This window comes from Kryptolebias marmoratus, linkage group LG7 (assembly GCF_001649575.2).
Source record: "Kryptolebias marmoratus isolate JLee-2015 linkage group LG7, ASM164957v2, whole genome shotgun sequence".
Taxonomy (NCBI): Eukaryota; Metazoa; Chordata; class Actinopteri; order Cyprinodontiformes; family Rivulidae; genus Kryptolebias; species Kryptolebias marmoratus.
The window spans coordinates 3,929,972-3,946,458 of NC_051436.1; the positions used below are offsets into that span (position 1 = coordinate 3,929,972).

Consider the following 16,487-nt stretch of genomic DNA (forward strand, 5'->3'; position numbering starts at 1 on the left):
ATATATATATATATATATATATATATATATATATATCCCAAGTGTCCCCATCTTCTTGTGTTGTTAAAATTAAACAAAATCTTGGTTTACAGGAGCTCCCCTGTTGTATTTTTGGGACCAGCATCTGCGCTCTAGGAATGTGAACCTTCAAGTCCCGACAACTTCCCCGCACAGTCATGGTGTTACATGAACTTTCTTTCAAACATTAAACAACTAATTACAGCTAAACATATTCAAAAACAATGTTGAACATACAGCCGCAAGGTAAGAACGTGAATCAACAAGAGTCAGTGACTGAGAAAAATATTTGAGGTGTTTTCTTTATTAAAATTTTATCAACAGTAATATCCCATTTATTTAAATTAAGGGGGTGGACTTAAAACCTGGACTAGTTGGAAATCCATGTTCATGTCAGAAATATAAGAATATGCAGTCTTTGGCTGTGATGCATTAAAATCACCTGGGAAAAGAAACTCCTACTTTATTAGATGCAAAAGCAGGTATTAAAATGTATGCTTGATATTGCAATGTAGTCATTTTGTTATCACACAAAGAAAAACTAACAGTATATCAGATATACTCGGTATACTGCCAACCCTGAAGCACAGTTTACTGTAAATAAGAGTTTAAATGAATTTAATCTGCTGCACTCAACAGCCTGATAGTTTATAAAAAAGAGACGGGATGACAGTAGGCTTCCTGTTGAAAATCAATGCATATATTTTTAGTTTTTATCAGCTTGAAAAACCAATTACACACAGTCCATTTCAGTCTAATTCAGTCCATATACTGCGAGTCAGTATAATCAGATTTAGGAAATTATAAAACTCAGATTACTGAGAGAAGCTGTTGTAAGGAAAACAATTTGCAGATACAAAAGTATTAGGTTGTCTTTACTTCTAAAATGATTAAAAAAAATCAGCATATTGTTGAAATTTCCAACTTTTTAAGAGGCCGTGGTTCTCGTTGTAAACAGCCTACGTTTCTGCTCGATGTCACCGTAGAAACCAAAAAAATGGTGGAAAAGGGTATCGGTGCAGTGAAACAACATCATTATGTGTTTCATCCAGCTGTTTGGTTTTTCTTCCAAACAGCTGCTTTTCTGGATGCAGAAAAGGTGCATTGTTAGCCAGGGATCAGTGCAGAAAGTGGGACAGCTACAGAGACGACACTGTGCAAAAAAACCAACAACACAGCAAGCAGTTGTTTTGAGAAGGTCCCTGTTGGAAAAGTCTCACTACTGTGATCCATAAACTCAAAGTCCTAGCTGCCTCTCGCTTGAATTGTTGCCCAAAAAAAGATTTTACTGTAGGTTTTATTTGTGTGTGGGAGAAAAATCTCAAAACGACCAAGTCCTTATCCTTCATAATGCCGGGCAATTAGAAGTGTTGCGACTTTTCGAATACGTGATGAGATTTTTTTGTCTCCAAACAGCAGTTAGCCCAAAACCGTGTCCTCATTTTCCAGTCTCACAGGCTTTGAAGTAGTTTATTCTAGGCCAAACAAAAACCTATTTAAACGTCGTCTATTGGTGTCAAAACAGTTACACGAACTACACCATCAGTCACTGTCTTCATCCTGTTTTGGTGGTTTTATTCAGCAGCAGCTTCTGCTTCAGGTGTGGGAAAGCAAAGGCCACGGAATCACACTGCAGCTCAGGATCAATGTTCAGAGAGAATGATGGAACACGTGGCACTGATGTGTGTGTGTGCGGAGAGGAAGATGACGGGATTACAAACTAGAGCGAGATTGAACCAAATCAACAAAGCGAGAACGGCAGTGTTCTTCTCCTGCGCTGTACTGTGTGTCGGCTCTAATCAGAGACAAACCAGAACCACCTGAGCCCCAAACCTGGAAAAGATTTCTGGCAGCAACACTTTCACCTTTTCTCTGACACACATGTGCACACAATCGAACATGCGCACACACACACGGCAACAAAGGAAACGTTAATTAAAAGATACAATTTAAAAAATAAGAATGCCGTAACCCATTGCTGGAATTAATTATTAAACCACCTCTGAAATGAAATGCATGGTTCAAGTTCATATCTGCAGTTGTTAAAATGTAGATAAAAGGATGTGAGAGAATAAGGAAGCAGGTGTTTTAGTTGCGTTTATGTTGCAAATACAAAACTCAACCTGGAATTAATTAATTAATTAATTATTTATATGCATGTCATGAGTTTGAGATGATATGTTGTAGTTGTTTTGGTCAAACCCTGACATGAATTTTATGCACAATCACAAGCAATTTGCTCCATGTGTCAGCTCTCAGAGTACGTGTTATGAATTACTCTCAGCTACTACCACATCAAATTTTAGCTCCATCTTTAAAATATACTAAATTATAGCTATTTTTGTATTATTTTGCTAACAGACAGACAGATGCAAACACGCCTGACTTTTGGTGGTGGTCGATAATCCTGAGAGACTTTTTTATTGTTTCTTGTGCTACAAGAGTTCAGTAAAAGAATATTTAATTTACATATTTAGTCTCAAATATAACGTTTCTGCTCAGAGATTCATTGTTTAGTAGCCAGAGACAAGATAAGAACAAATAAGACAAATATTTTTTAAATATTCCTCACATGCGCTCATAGAGATCGATATCTTTATTACCAAAGTATTGTTGGAAAAACATTTACAACATGATATATTTACACAAATTCACATCAGTTTGGGGAAGTTTGAGACCATTTTCAAACAGTTTGGAGTTCGTCATTCTGCAGTTAGAACGATTTTTCTGAACGGTTGCCAGTTTTCTCGGGAGTGGATGTCCCATCGGGTTTAGACCAAGGTCAAACTGTGTTGCTCAGAGAAAACGCCTAAAAGCCACAACCCAGGCTCAGTTAGAGTTCTTACCGTGTGAAGGCTGAGTCACCGTTCGCACTTTCGTTTCCTGTTTGCAAATTCTTCCATCCGTTTTTTTTTTTTGGAATTTACTTTTTCAGGATGTTTTTTAGCTATTATAATCATTCAGGGATTCAAAACATTCAGCTCATTCAGGAGATGGTTGCTATGACTTTTGTAATTTTTATACTTTTTTGAAATATTTATCTTCATTATTAAAAAAAAACTGAATGAAATGCACTAAGATTTCTTCAAATTCTTTAAAAACCTTCTGGTCTTTGACAGCTAACTGAGCTAACCCCCCTAAAAAAGGGTTAAAAAACAAAAACAACTTCCATTCTGTAGCTGAAGACGTTTCACTTTATCGATTCAAAAAGCAGAGAGTGAGGAGTTCGAGCTTTTAAAGATGAGATGGTATGTAAGCTAGGTTCACATGCAGATTACACTCACTCTCCTCACAACAGACATGGATTCATCATGTCCTGCATGACAGAGAGTCTACACCAGCATCATGTTTGTATAATTTTATCTGTTGTTACTCATTTCAGCTATTGTTTAACTTATTTTAGCTCCTGTTAAGCTGATTTTAGGTACTTCTGTTTTTCGCTAATGTTCTGTTGCTTTCAGCTACTATTCTGCTGCTCTTAGCGTTAAACCGCTACTCTGCTGCTCCTAGCTTTAAGCCGCTGCTCTGCTGCTCCTAGCTTTAAGCTCCTACTCTGCTGCTCCTAGCTTTAAGCCGCTACTCTGCTGCTCCTAGCTTTAAGCCGCTACTCTGCTGCTCTTAGCGTTAAGCCGCTACTCTGCTGCTCCTAGCTTTAAGCCGCTACTCTGCTGCTCCTAGCTTTAAGCCGCTACTCTGCTGCTCCTAGCGTTAAGCTCCTACTCTGCTGCTCCTAGCGTTAAGATGCTACTCTGCTGCTCCTAGCGTTAAGCCGCTACTCTGCTGCTCTTAGCTTTAAGCTACTACTCTGCTGTTCTTTGCTTTAAGCTGCTACTCTGCTGCTCTTAGCTATAAGCTACTATTCTGCTGCTCTTAGCTACTGTTCTGCTTCTTATAGCTTATGTTCTGTTGCCTTTAGCTTGTGCTACAGTTCCAATTGGAAAAAAACAAAACTATTTTACCTTCTTTCTGTTAAAAACTTCTAATCTAATCTGCAATCACCAACTAATTAACCTGGATCGTAAATGTGCCATCAGCTGTTAAGCACGGTGGTGGAGGGTTGATGATTTGGGTGTTTGTACTTGCCACGGGGCACTAGCACCTTGTATTTTTTTTTTATTTGACTATGAATTTCTCTTTACGCTGAACACAAAAACAGCACATCGTTTACCTGTCTGGAGTCCGTAATGTGTTATGAGAGCAATTCTTGAATATTTCTTCATTTACACACAATAGGACAGGACAGAAGACAGCTCTACAGCACAATACGGGCAGCCTTACAGATTAAATCATTGTATAAGACTCGACATCAACAGCATAAGCTCACAGCATTAATGTAACAACTCTACCGAACTGCATGGAACAAGAAGAATAGAAAGCCATTACACTGATTGCTTCTACACCCTCCATGGCTCAAACAATCACAGGACATGAAAACTGATGTCTCCAATTATTACAGACAAACAGCAACAGTTCCCAATAAAACAACAATGGTGGAGGAAATGTATTCGAGCGTATGCCTCGCCTTTTAAAGGAGAATATTTACTACGGCGCGCCGTATTCAAAAAGAAAATGCTTGTAAAAGTTTATGCATAAAACATATTCTTCCTGCTGACCGCCGAATGCTCGGAGCACAACAATAGCTCTGTGTTAGTGTGCTGATAAACAGCCGTAACAATGGCTCTGCAGAAAGTTGTTCTCCGCTGACTGCATGAGTGAGCACAGTTTACCGAATCAGCTCGGAATTAATGGCTTCTAATTGAAAATGTCACAAGCAGTAACAGCTGAAAATGGCTTGGATGTCATTATTGATGTCTTATTGCTCCTTGTCACTGGGCTGCTTTTTTATTGGTTTATATCTGTTAATTTCAAACAATTACTATAGTTTGACTTTACTGAAGATATATTAATCTTGCTGTATAATGGATGGCAAGATAATATGACCCAAGTGTTTTAGTCTTTATCGTTATTTTTCTCCTCTTTTTTTACCTCTTTGTTTCTTTCCGTTACAGTATGTGTTAATTTAGTCACTGGCCTGTGGGCAAAGCAGCAACACTCCATTCATTTTAAAACATTTCCTACCTTAAACTTGCTCACAGTGCTTTTTTCCTTCCTCTTTTTTGGTAGAAAGAAGCACTTGGCGCCTTTTATCTTTGTCGTATAATTGGGAGTATCTTGAGATGCTGCCCTCCTAAATCTCAGCATTTCCTGGAAAATTTTCAGTGTAGACGCTGAAATATTCGGCGTGCCTAACAGACAAAAGAGGCACGAGAAATCGACAATAGACAACATGCAAACCAGCGTTCATTATATAATTTCACAATATTTTTTTTCCTTACATCTATATGCACCAAGTAGAAATTACTTTGTAAGAGGATTTGGAATGAAATGAGGTGGCACAGGGACAGGATTGAGAAGTGGTATGTATTAAAAATTGATGAAAGGGGAATGAAACAGAAAAACAATGAGGGGCAGGGAGATGAAAAGCAGAGCAGAGCACTTGAACAGAAAATCTGTAACAAAGCAGGACGGCTGGGTGCAGAAAACTCCACCGTGTCGAAGGATGAGACGGCACGGCACAGCTCAGCGCAGGTCCAAATTGAATCCAATGCAGGGGAGGATCAACAGTACTGTCAAAGCAACTTTATTTTAACATTACTACTGAGACTGAGTTTCTTGTCTCATTCTATCACTCTGCTTCTCGGTGGGCCTGTCGGTTATTTGCCGCTGAAGCTCGCTGCATCCCCATTACCTCCATGCTCGGCCCACGTTGTGTCAAGGTTGTGTCGATACCGCGCCGTATACACCTACTCCATCGCGGGCTGACGGATTGTATTTTATTGAGCTTGAAACCCTTTGACAAGGCAAAGAAAGTGAAGAGGAGGGGAGAGGCAGGGAGGCTGAGAAAGAGACGGAGATAAAAAGGATTGGAAGGTACCAGGAGGTAGAGTTGGACAGAAAACCGGGAAAGAGAGAGCTGCTTGGCGCCATGAGGCTTGTCAGCTACTTCAGTGCTCGGGAAAAAGCTCAAGACTTTTTTTTTTTTTTTTGGTCTTGCTTTTGGCTCAATTTATTGTCATATGTAATGCCTATAAGGGACTAAGGGACCCTGGCTCAGTTCCTTTTCCACTGCTGGACCTTGGTGAATTCCTCCAAACGCTGGCTTTGGGCAAGCCATCAGCTATTGTGGGTCTATTTAATCCAAATCAATAACCCTAAAAGTGCTCACTGAAACAAATCAACCTCAGAATTGTCAACTTGTATCACAGAAAGGACCTCCCAACAGACATCTGTGAGATCAGTGATACCAGTGAAGCATTGCAAAATTATACACTTCTGGGCAGAGCCGGTTGATACGCTGTTTTCAGAGAAAATAAATTCCAATGAAGCATCAAATGGGCCTAGATGCAGTTGTTTCTGTGCACTTTTGAATTCCCACAATGCTGCATCAGAGATATGGATTCAAACTTTGTGAAGTCAGACGAACAACGTTAGGGTTTAGGGAATAAAACCAATCAATATAACTGCAGATAGACACCTTTTTAAGTATTAAACTGAATGGAATGATTTTGAATTTTCTTTTTCCTTCAGACTCATACTTCTCAAAGTGGTACTCAGGATCCCTCCACTGGTACTTTGTAGTTTAGAAATTTTACCATGAACAAGTTAATTAGCAAGCAAATTAACCATCATAAGCTGAACTGTGACATAAAGCTATGAAACAGATGGATAAAAAGATGTGCGGTGCAAGAACTTGGTTTCAAAAATAAATTACTGAAAAGGAAAGGGGTGAATATCATGTTTGAAACCCCAGTGGAAACTGAGTGGACCATGGTTAACCAATGCGTGTGCAGCTAGAGTGAAGTTTCTATAAGACCTGCTAAGAACAAGGAAGTTTTATTCACGTTATCTCAAATTTGTATTCAGTAGTTGTAAGGCAAGACTCCATAACCAGGATGACTAATGACCCTTTTATACAGGCTCTAAAGGTCCCGGCTCCACTCTACTCGGCTCGCTTTGCACGCGTTTCCACTGGCATTTTTTTGAGGCCGGTCCCTGCTTCTTTGGTCCCTGCTTCAGAGTCGGGCCAGCCGGGCTGGCCCTGCTTCGTGGGCGGTGCAAGCTTAGCTCCTGTTCACTCATTGGTCGTGGGTGTGACCAGATGCGAGCATAAAGAGCGAAGGTAGGAATATAAACAACAGCGTTAGCTTACCCTGCAACGTTTATGCCGTCTGTCCCCCAGCTGAAGGCGCTGTAAAGCCTGAAATCTCTGGCGGATAACAACAATCGCGGCATCCAGAGCGTTTCTTCCTCTGCGCCTCTCTTGCTGAAGTCTCAGGAGAATCCCCATAAGTTTAAAAAACAGCAACAATACAGGGCCAACGTTGTCCATAGCTCTTTCGTTGTTTACACAAATGGTGCCAAGTTTCGGTATTCGGCGTTCTTTATAAAGAAGAGTAGAGTGGAGTAGAGCAGGACTTCTGAATTAGAGCCAGTGGAAAAGGGGCACAAGTGTCAGAAAATGGATGGTTGGATGTTCAGAGACAGACTGTACAGTACGTATTGCTGTTCTCAGCAACAAATCTATGGAGCCGTCACGTCTTAAACCGCACCCTTCAACCAGGCTTAGGTGTGTTTTTTTTTTATCTTGATGGCTCCCACTGAATCAGTCCAGTGACTGAAACAGTTTGTCATCAGGAGTGAAAGACAAGGTACAAATGTAAAATAAATATTTTAGGAAAACATGCGATTTCGATGACATTGGTAAATATTGCGATGGCAAAATCAGCTGCAATAAAATCACATGTTCAGTCATTACATTGTTCACAATACTCCCTGTTCCAGACGTGGGCTTTTAGAGGACTGTGGGTCCATCTTATTGTCAAATTTATGTTTTCTGCATATTGTTTCTCTACAGTTTTGTCAGATTTGTTAAAGTTGGAACCAGGATGCAGGCGGATGCAGTGGACTTAACTTAAATAAACCAAGAATTTACTTATAGTAGATAACAAGGAACACAAGGATGGAGACACAAGGCGTAGATCTGACTATACGCAAAACTATACAATATATAATAACATGAAAAACACAAGTAACAAACTTAACACAAGGACCATATGAAAATCAAATACAGAAGATCAAGAAAATAACAAAATACTCAAATCCTGACACAATTTATTTGAATTTTTTGATATTGGGCTTACTGATACTACAGTATTATTAAATTAATTTTCAAATTATTGCAGCTCTACCCTCTATTCTGATAGATTACCAATAAAAACAGAAAATAAGTGTAAAAAAAAAAAGGTTAGTGATAGTTCCTAATATTTGTGTAACACCTCAAACTGTTATATGGAGGTACAATTGTTGTTGTTTTTTTACCATTTTTATATGGTTGATTTTGTATTTATTGTAAGGTGTCCTTGAGTGCCAGAAAGGCACCTATTAAATAAAATGTTTTATTATTATTACAAAACTTTAGTAATGCAGACTAGAAGTCACACCAAGTTATGTTAATAATCTAAACCTAAACACAACTTTAGCTTTTTTATTTTTAAATTATGGCAGTCTGCTGTGAAGATATGAACTAAGACTTCAACAACAATGCAGGAATTTTAAGATTTATTTTTATTCTGGAACCCAGTTTTGGTAAATACCATTTTGGGTAAAAAAAAAAAAAAAATACTGTTTACTCTGTTCCCATGTGGAAGGGATCTATAACAACTCAAAATAAGCACTGAGGCCTTTTTTAATATGCTGGAAAACCTTCTATCAGCTGTATTTAAATAAAACATTTAGAAAATATATATTCAGATGAAATCCGCCCTTGTTTAGCTGCATGGAAAACCTATCAGACATGGCCTGATACGTCTGGAGTCCACCATCAGATTACCTGACATGACAGACTCGGTTCATGGCGGCTGACGGTTCACGCTCCTTCCTACCGGGACGATGTGGACCACAAACAGGAGGTTCTCCACTCGTGCAGGTGTTTGATTACAGATTAATGGCTGCACGCTCGCTTGAATGTCACCCCACACACACGTGTGGCCCCGTGGTGCAACGTGTCCAAGCTCCTGACAGATCTAAGAGACGGCTGCTCACGCCGCGGGAAACGTTTTCGGGACCGACACTAACGACTGCAAAGATTAATCCCTACTCTCACTGTGCAAACACGTGCAGTTCTGCTGAGACATGCTGAGTCAAGCTGCTTTGAGTTAGAAAAGTTCTCTCTGTAACCAGGTAATGATTTCTCCGGGTATGTTGCTTCTTTCTGGCTTTGTGCATGTGAGGCTTTACTCTGATGTATTGTTCTGCTGGAAAAGCATCCCAATTAGGGAGGTATTGTTATGTATAAGAGGGTGGATGGTCGTGACAGAGCTGACAGCAGTTCTTAATGGGAACATTGGTGTCTGAACAGAGACAACAACTGAAATTCTCTGCAAACAATTTATTGTATCCCAACAAACGAACACGTTCCGCTCTTCTTGGTCTTTCATGCATTCTGAACGTTATTCTAGTTCTCAACCTAAAGGTTTCCTTACATTTAGAAAAACAATCCAACCCGACATCAGCAACAATCAAAACAAAATTGGTCACAAACATGCATACTTGAAGATTACAACTAAAAATGTTAGGAAACAAAACAGATATTCAATTATGTGCTGCAGCAACGAGCCATGAAATCATTTCGCCTGCTCACTGAAAAGCATTCTGAAACGCTTTTGGCAATCAATTACTGAATTTCCAAACATAAATTAAAATATTAAACGACTAGAGGTTTTCAAGTGTGATGATTTCTTTATTTAATTAATAGTTTTTGATCTGTATGGATAATTTTCTCCCATTTAATCACAAAAAGCAATAAATTCAGAAACAAACTCAAATTTTATGGTATTAAAGTGGACAACCTTAAAGATATAAACATTTCTTCAGATAAATGTTTTGTCGTGTAATGTATAGTAAATTTAAAGCCAGTTGAACATCTTTTTTGCTCTTTTTATTTGACTACAAGAAATAAAAATGAAAGTTTAAGTCATGAATGAGTGGCTCTTGTTAGCAGTCATCCATCCTCCAAGTCTACAAGTTGGTGAGAAAAAGTGAAAAACTTTAATGCCACTATGGTTGTTCAGTCAATAAAGACATTTCCAGCTGTCTGATGGCTCACATTTAATTTATTTCCTGCATGACTTGAATAGAAATGATAGAAAAACTGCAGGATCTTTTCTGCAGTGAGGAGGATCATCAGCTTTGCAGCTTTTCTGCATTTTACATTTCGTAGAATACAACCACGGCCTGTTTGAAATGCAAAATGCATCTTTGTACGTTTACGCAAGAAAACACTTTTCTGAGAAATAAAATGAAATGAAAGGCCTAGCAAGATCTAACATCATTTTGAAGGGATGGAGATGAAGCCATTCTGATCAAACCTTGTAAATGATCTGATGAGATGTTCTGAGAATGAGACGCAGCTATTGCCACACCAAATTTTAGCTCAATATCTGTAAAACTGACTGCGTTAGAGCCATGTTTGTGTTTCCTGTGGCAGCCATCTTGAATTGGGCAGAAACATTGTTGCCCTTTCCAAAAAAAAAAACCCAAAACCTGTTGTTTTCTAACTAACTGTTTATACAATTTGTGTTTGTATGCAAAGAATAAATCCGAGTTTAACTCTGTAGAGGGGGAGTATGGCCAACCCTTGGAGCCCAGTCAATAAAGTCTGACAGCAACACACACTCATACTCATTCTGTCCCAATTAGACCCTCGACGCCCCGTGAAACCTGAGCTGGAACAGCAGTCCCAGTAATGACCAGATCGTTAGAAAAGGGAGGGAAGGGGTGATGGCGGGAAGAGGGGAGGTGGACCGGAGATAATGAGAGGTTGCATGAGGACAGAAAGCCATTGATACCAGGAGGAGCACTGGTTGATTACATTTTATTTATAGATAGCTGCAGAAGCGTAATATCTGCAAATATGGACTCTAGAAATGCATTTGCATTTATACAAAGAGGCTTAATTAGGAGTCGTCCCATGACAGCCGTTCCTGTGGCGTTACTTGCAATAACACTTAGCGGTTTTTGTAATTACAAATTTGAAATCACTGCTCTCTATTTGGGATTCAATTCAATTTATTTATGAAGCACCAATTTGCAATAAGTCGTCTCAGAGTTCTAAACAAACAAACAAAAAAAATGCTAACAGGTCCAGTTTAAATCCAATTACATGCAATCCATTTCAGTCCAGTCAAATTAAAACCTGAATCTTTGGGTCCATTTTAGTCCTTTTCAAGTCAGTATCTTCCAAGTTTAATGCAAATATAAGTAAAAATGTTTCTGTTTTAAGTGAGACAGCACATTTCATCAAATCTTCACTTTGATTCAGGCCTCAATGAGTCTGGATTTGTTTTTTTTATTTTTATAACTTTTTTCTCCTCTGATTGTGGAAAAAATATGGATCGTTGTCCAAAGAAGAACAGAAATTCCAAATAAATAAATAAAAATAATAATTAAATACTATGCCAAGTCAGTAGGGGCCAAAAATATCAACATGAAATACAAAGTAAAAACATTTAAAATGTAGCTAAAGATTCTTCCAAAACAATTTTAGCATTTTTTTTTCCTTTAACTCGGTCCCCATTTTATCGCAGTAATTAATTTTTTAAACAAACAACCAAATTTTAATGAGATTATTATGAAACAAATCAAATGAATAAATCAAATAAAAAAGAAAGAAATGCTATAAATTTAGACCCGTTGTTGTAATTACCAGTGCATGTTCAATACACAAAGTAAAAGTGGACAAATTAGGCTACAACTTTGACGTTTTGGTAAAATTTTTATCTATCTATCTATCTATCTATCTATCTATCTATCTATCTATCTATCTATCTATCTATCTATCTATCTATCTATCTATCTATCTATCTATCTATTCCATTAAAACCTATTAGTAAAACGTCTTAATTCTTTTCACTAAAACAACTGTTTGCATGTTAATGAAACAAAATCAGCAAAAAAAAGGTTATTTTGCAAAATATCTACAATGCGATCCAATAGAACCAACACATAATTACTGGTGCAGATTTTTTTTATGATATTCAGCTCTATACTTTAAAGAAAATCTCTAAAATTTCTTGCTGCTTAAATGAAGTTGGAAATTTGTAAACCTCTCGACGTTAAATGTTCTGTGATTACATGGTTATATGTTGGCATTATGTTCTGTGGTAGTTGATCTGAAATAATTACGGTTTTGTTTTTGGTGGAGTAAAATTTTGTTTTTCAAAGTTTATCGTAGTTTCCCGAATGGATGCTGACATGCTCAAAATCAGCTTTAAACAAAAAAAAGACCTTCCACTGATATCAAGCATTTATAAAAGGGTAATTAAATTAAGAGGGTTGTTTTAAAAGTAAAAGTTGCAAATGTTCAGCAATAAGCTTTTTTTTCCTTCAGAGGCATAAAATCAGCTGGGAGTTTTCCTGAGATAATTAAGAACTACAAAGATATGGTGTTAACTTGAGCCAACGTTTGTTTTTATTCTGTATTTATAAAGGTTGTAGAAATATTGGGCACTTTGTTGCCAGTCAAGCATAAAAAATGTAGAAGTAAAGGAAAATGCATTGAAAACAAGGAAGAAGAGGAGAAAGAGTTCAGATCAAGTTCAAAAGGCTTAAGGCTGAAAGAAAGGAACGTGGAAAATTGAAAAGAAGAGAGGAAGCCAGCAGTGGAAAAGAGAGGACAATGGACCTTTTTTCTTTCGTCTTTGTGGCCGTGGCATTTGTGTTCCGCTGCTTCCCCGTCCACTCAATTTGTGGAATTGATCTGTTCCTTAATAGTGAGGAAAGCAAAAAAGTCATCCTAATTCAGACGCCTGTTTGGACCACGAAGGGAGATATGTATCAATTACAGGAAGAGGCGCTACAAAGGCCCACAACAGAGAGATGAGAAGGAGGATAGAGGAAGACAAATGAAGAAACAGCTGCAGGCTGCAAAGACCAGAACCCTGAATATAAACGGCTTCTAGTCCAGGGAGGATGCAGATATCTTTTCACAACAAAAAGACTGCTAGTTGTAGATTAATACGGAAAAGGAAAAGGGGGAATTTCACATAAAAATTGAGATCCGAAAGTAAGATGCATGATAATAAATGATGGTGAATCCTGGGTCCTGAAGGAGCTGAAACTGAGTTCCTAAAACTAAAAGAAACAAGACTAGCTAAAAAAAGTAAAAGAAACAGAATATTAGCTAAATGCTAAAAGGAGCAAAAAGGCTAGCTAAAAATAAAAGTGGCTTAAGATGACAAAGCAGATTTTAAAGCGAGATTGAAGAGATTTCAGTGCATTTCTTTTAAATACTTAGAAAAGTATAAAAACTACAAAAACTAAAAGTCGTAGCACTCATCTCCTGAATGATGGGAGCGTTTGGCTGCATGAAAAGCTGGTGCAAAATGAACACAAGTCTTTAGACGGCAGAAAATGTTCAGGAAAGCAAGCGGTGAGCATGAGAGCAAAGAGGAGGAATCCAAGACGGATCAACCCGAAGGGAAGAGTGAGAGGCAAAGACGCAGAGAGAATGAAAACAGAATGGCGAAAGAGCGATAAATAACCAGGGAGAGAAAGTTGGAGAGGAGTTCTTGTGTTTGTGGAGATGTTATTGAGTCTAATAAGACCTTGTTGTTGTGAGGCAGGCCGGGGCGGCTACTCTTATTCCCAGCTGCCCGACTCATCTTTTTTATCTTGCTCACTCTGCTCCTTTGTTCCTCGCCCACACTTAATCTGCTGAGGGAGAGAAGAGGCAGAACTGTTTGATTTGGGGAAGAAAATGTGAATGCAGGAAGGTTTCATCTTAAATTGCAAATTATTGAGGGCAGTAGACGCACAACACATTGCAGCTTTTTTTACTTTTAGGTGGTTTAGACCCTTTTTGACGTCATAAATCATTTTCTATGTGACAGTTGCTACATAAATGCTACAGACACATTTAATATCTTGGAGTGGAATCTGTTTGCTTATGTTTTTGGGGCTGTAGAGTCTGCTGGCCTGATCTTCAGAAGCATATTGAGCCGTGAGGTGGGTACTTTCTCGCTGTCGTGGGCGGTGAGGTTGGTGTAGACGGAAAACAAACTGGCGAGCAGAAAGTATCATCCAAACTTTCACGTCGGTCCCCACAGCTCCAGATTTATGAGCTCAGATCGACAGAGAGCTGTGTGTTTTTGTTCAGTGTGTGTTTTCAACTTTTTCTTGACACTATTCCTGTCACCGGCGGTGTCAGCAAACACAAACAGTGTTCCTCAAGTTACTGTAGACACATCCTAAATATCTTCCTGGGTAGGTTCTTAATCAAATTTGTGAATACAATATAAAAACCTAAACCACTGAACTCATATATATAAATAATATTTACAGAGAGTCAAGTTTAGTCCTATTAAAGCAATAATACTGACACATTTTGGGGGTTAAAAAGCATCAAATAGGCATCTAGATGTCCAAAGACGTCTTGGCTAAGTTTGGTTTAGTTCATATCTTAAAGTGAGGTTCTGTGGAAAGATTATGAATAATTAATATCTTACCTGTTGCAGACAGGTCTTTGAGCATCCTCAGTTTAATTTTGATCAGATTAACAAGTTTACGGCTCGTTAAAATCAACAAATTCCAAGAATTAACATGACTGTCACGAATGTCTGTTTTTTTATGTTTTTATTTGTTTGTTGTTGCCTAATGGTGCTTCTCCAGTTGGTGTGTGTTATTTTTTTTAATCAGAATGCTACCTACCTCCCTCCCAAATGGATAAAAAAAATGAGAAACAACTCAAAGCATCCCAGGGTTTGCTTCCTCCGTCATAATTTATTTATGTTGGAAGGATTATAAAGTGGAAACTATGGTCACAGATGAGCTCAGCTTTACTGTCTTAAAACGGACACCCCTCTCTACAGTGGTCCATTGGACTGGTGAAAATAAATATTCCCAGCTAGCAAGATTAGCATCTCTGTTTTCTTAAAGGTGTCTTCAGCTGCAGGACCTGGGATGAGTAAAATAAACTTTATTAAACGGTGTGGACACGTCTGTAGGAGGAAATCCTCAGGCTGCATCGTTGGTATTTGCATTTGCAAATGGCGTTAGTAATCTTTGTAATTAACTGTTGACTGCTAATAGGGTGGTACAGTGACATGGTTGGTTGAAGGTCTTTAAGTCTGCATGTTCTTCCTGTGCAAGAAGTGGATTTTTGATGGTATCTTCCTACAATTCAAAGCTCTGCATGTTAGGTTAATTAGTGACTCTAAATTGGCCCAGAGTGTGAGTATTTTTTTTGTTTATTCCTTTGTGGTACTGTGATGGGCCTGTCCTCGCCTCTTGCCCAGTGACTGCTGGAAATAAAAAATGGATAGATGGAAGTTCGCCAAAAGAAAAATAAAGACAATTAAAATGTAAATTTCACTTTAGCGCTGTTGATTTTGTCTTTTCAATATTGTTAGGACAACTTCTTGGGACAAATCTACTTCAGATGGTACATTTATTCAACATCCTTGAGGCAAACTCTTAAACGAGGAGTCTTTACCACTTTTTGGAGATTACAGGGATTTCCTCTACGTGTAAATGGGCTTCCTTACTTACTTACAAAAAACAAGGGATAAAGGATGCCGAACTGCTTCAAGTATCACAATACCAGTGCATGAATGCATGCACACATTCTAGATGGTATCAGTTTGGCCTTTGGTTTGATCCAACGTGCTCTAATGAATAATCTTGAGCCCTTCTTGGTGGTCGGCTCTGCTGCCATGCATCTCGTCCCATCCCATTCATCTCTGTACGCCTGTCTGCTCCTCCAGCAGGCTGCTGTCACATCAGCTGACTGCTGACCTGCTATTGACTCACACACACACCAACACACTCATCTCCTTCGATACCAAGGGAAGTCACAGCAACATTCGAGTGAGTTTCTCTGAATGTGGATCGGTTCAAGTTGCTCACATTGAATTTAGACTCTGTTATTGATTATCAATAAAGATACCAATAGAGATTATGTAAAAGTAAAGAAAAATGGTGTATTTTCTCTGTGCTGTAAGTTTTCAGATTTTATTGGAAACCAGATCTGGGGCATCGGAAAAATGTTTTATGTATAGATGAAAAGCTTTTGAGCTTTTCACTTCTGAATATGCATTTTCACGGACTCTTGTGGTTTCATTTTGGACTCAAGCGAGAAAAATATTAGCATCTTTTTCATCTTTGCAAAGCTACATGTGGGTACAAAAACAGTAAATCTGTCTGTGGCTCAGGAGAAAGGAGTGGACGTCTGCCAATTGGAAAGTTGGTGGTTTGATCCTGCCATCCCCCAACCACATTCTAAAGTGCCCTTGAGCAAGAGACTGAACCCCTTGTAGCCAAATCTGTGCCTGAGACTTGTAGACTAAAAGCAATATAAGTGGCCAGCAGGACTAGAAAAATGCAAAATGATAATAATTTATCAAAAGGAGAAT

The 16,487-nt window shown here is 38.5% G+C and overlaps 1 protein-coding gene across 2 annotated transcripts in view; it reads left to right on the top strand.

The window, feature by feature from the left end:
• The window catches only part of nlgn2a (neuroligin 2a), a 261,113-nt gene that overhangs the window by 153,185 nt on the left and 91,441 nt on the right, over positions 1–16,487 (top strand). The window lies entirely within an intron of this gene.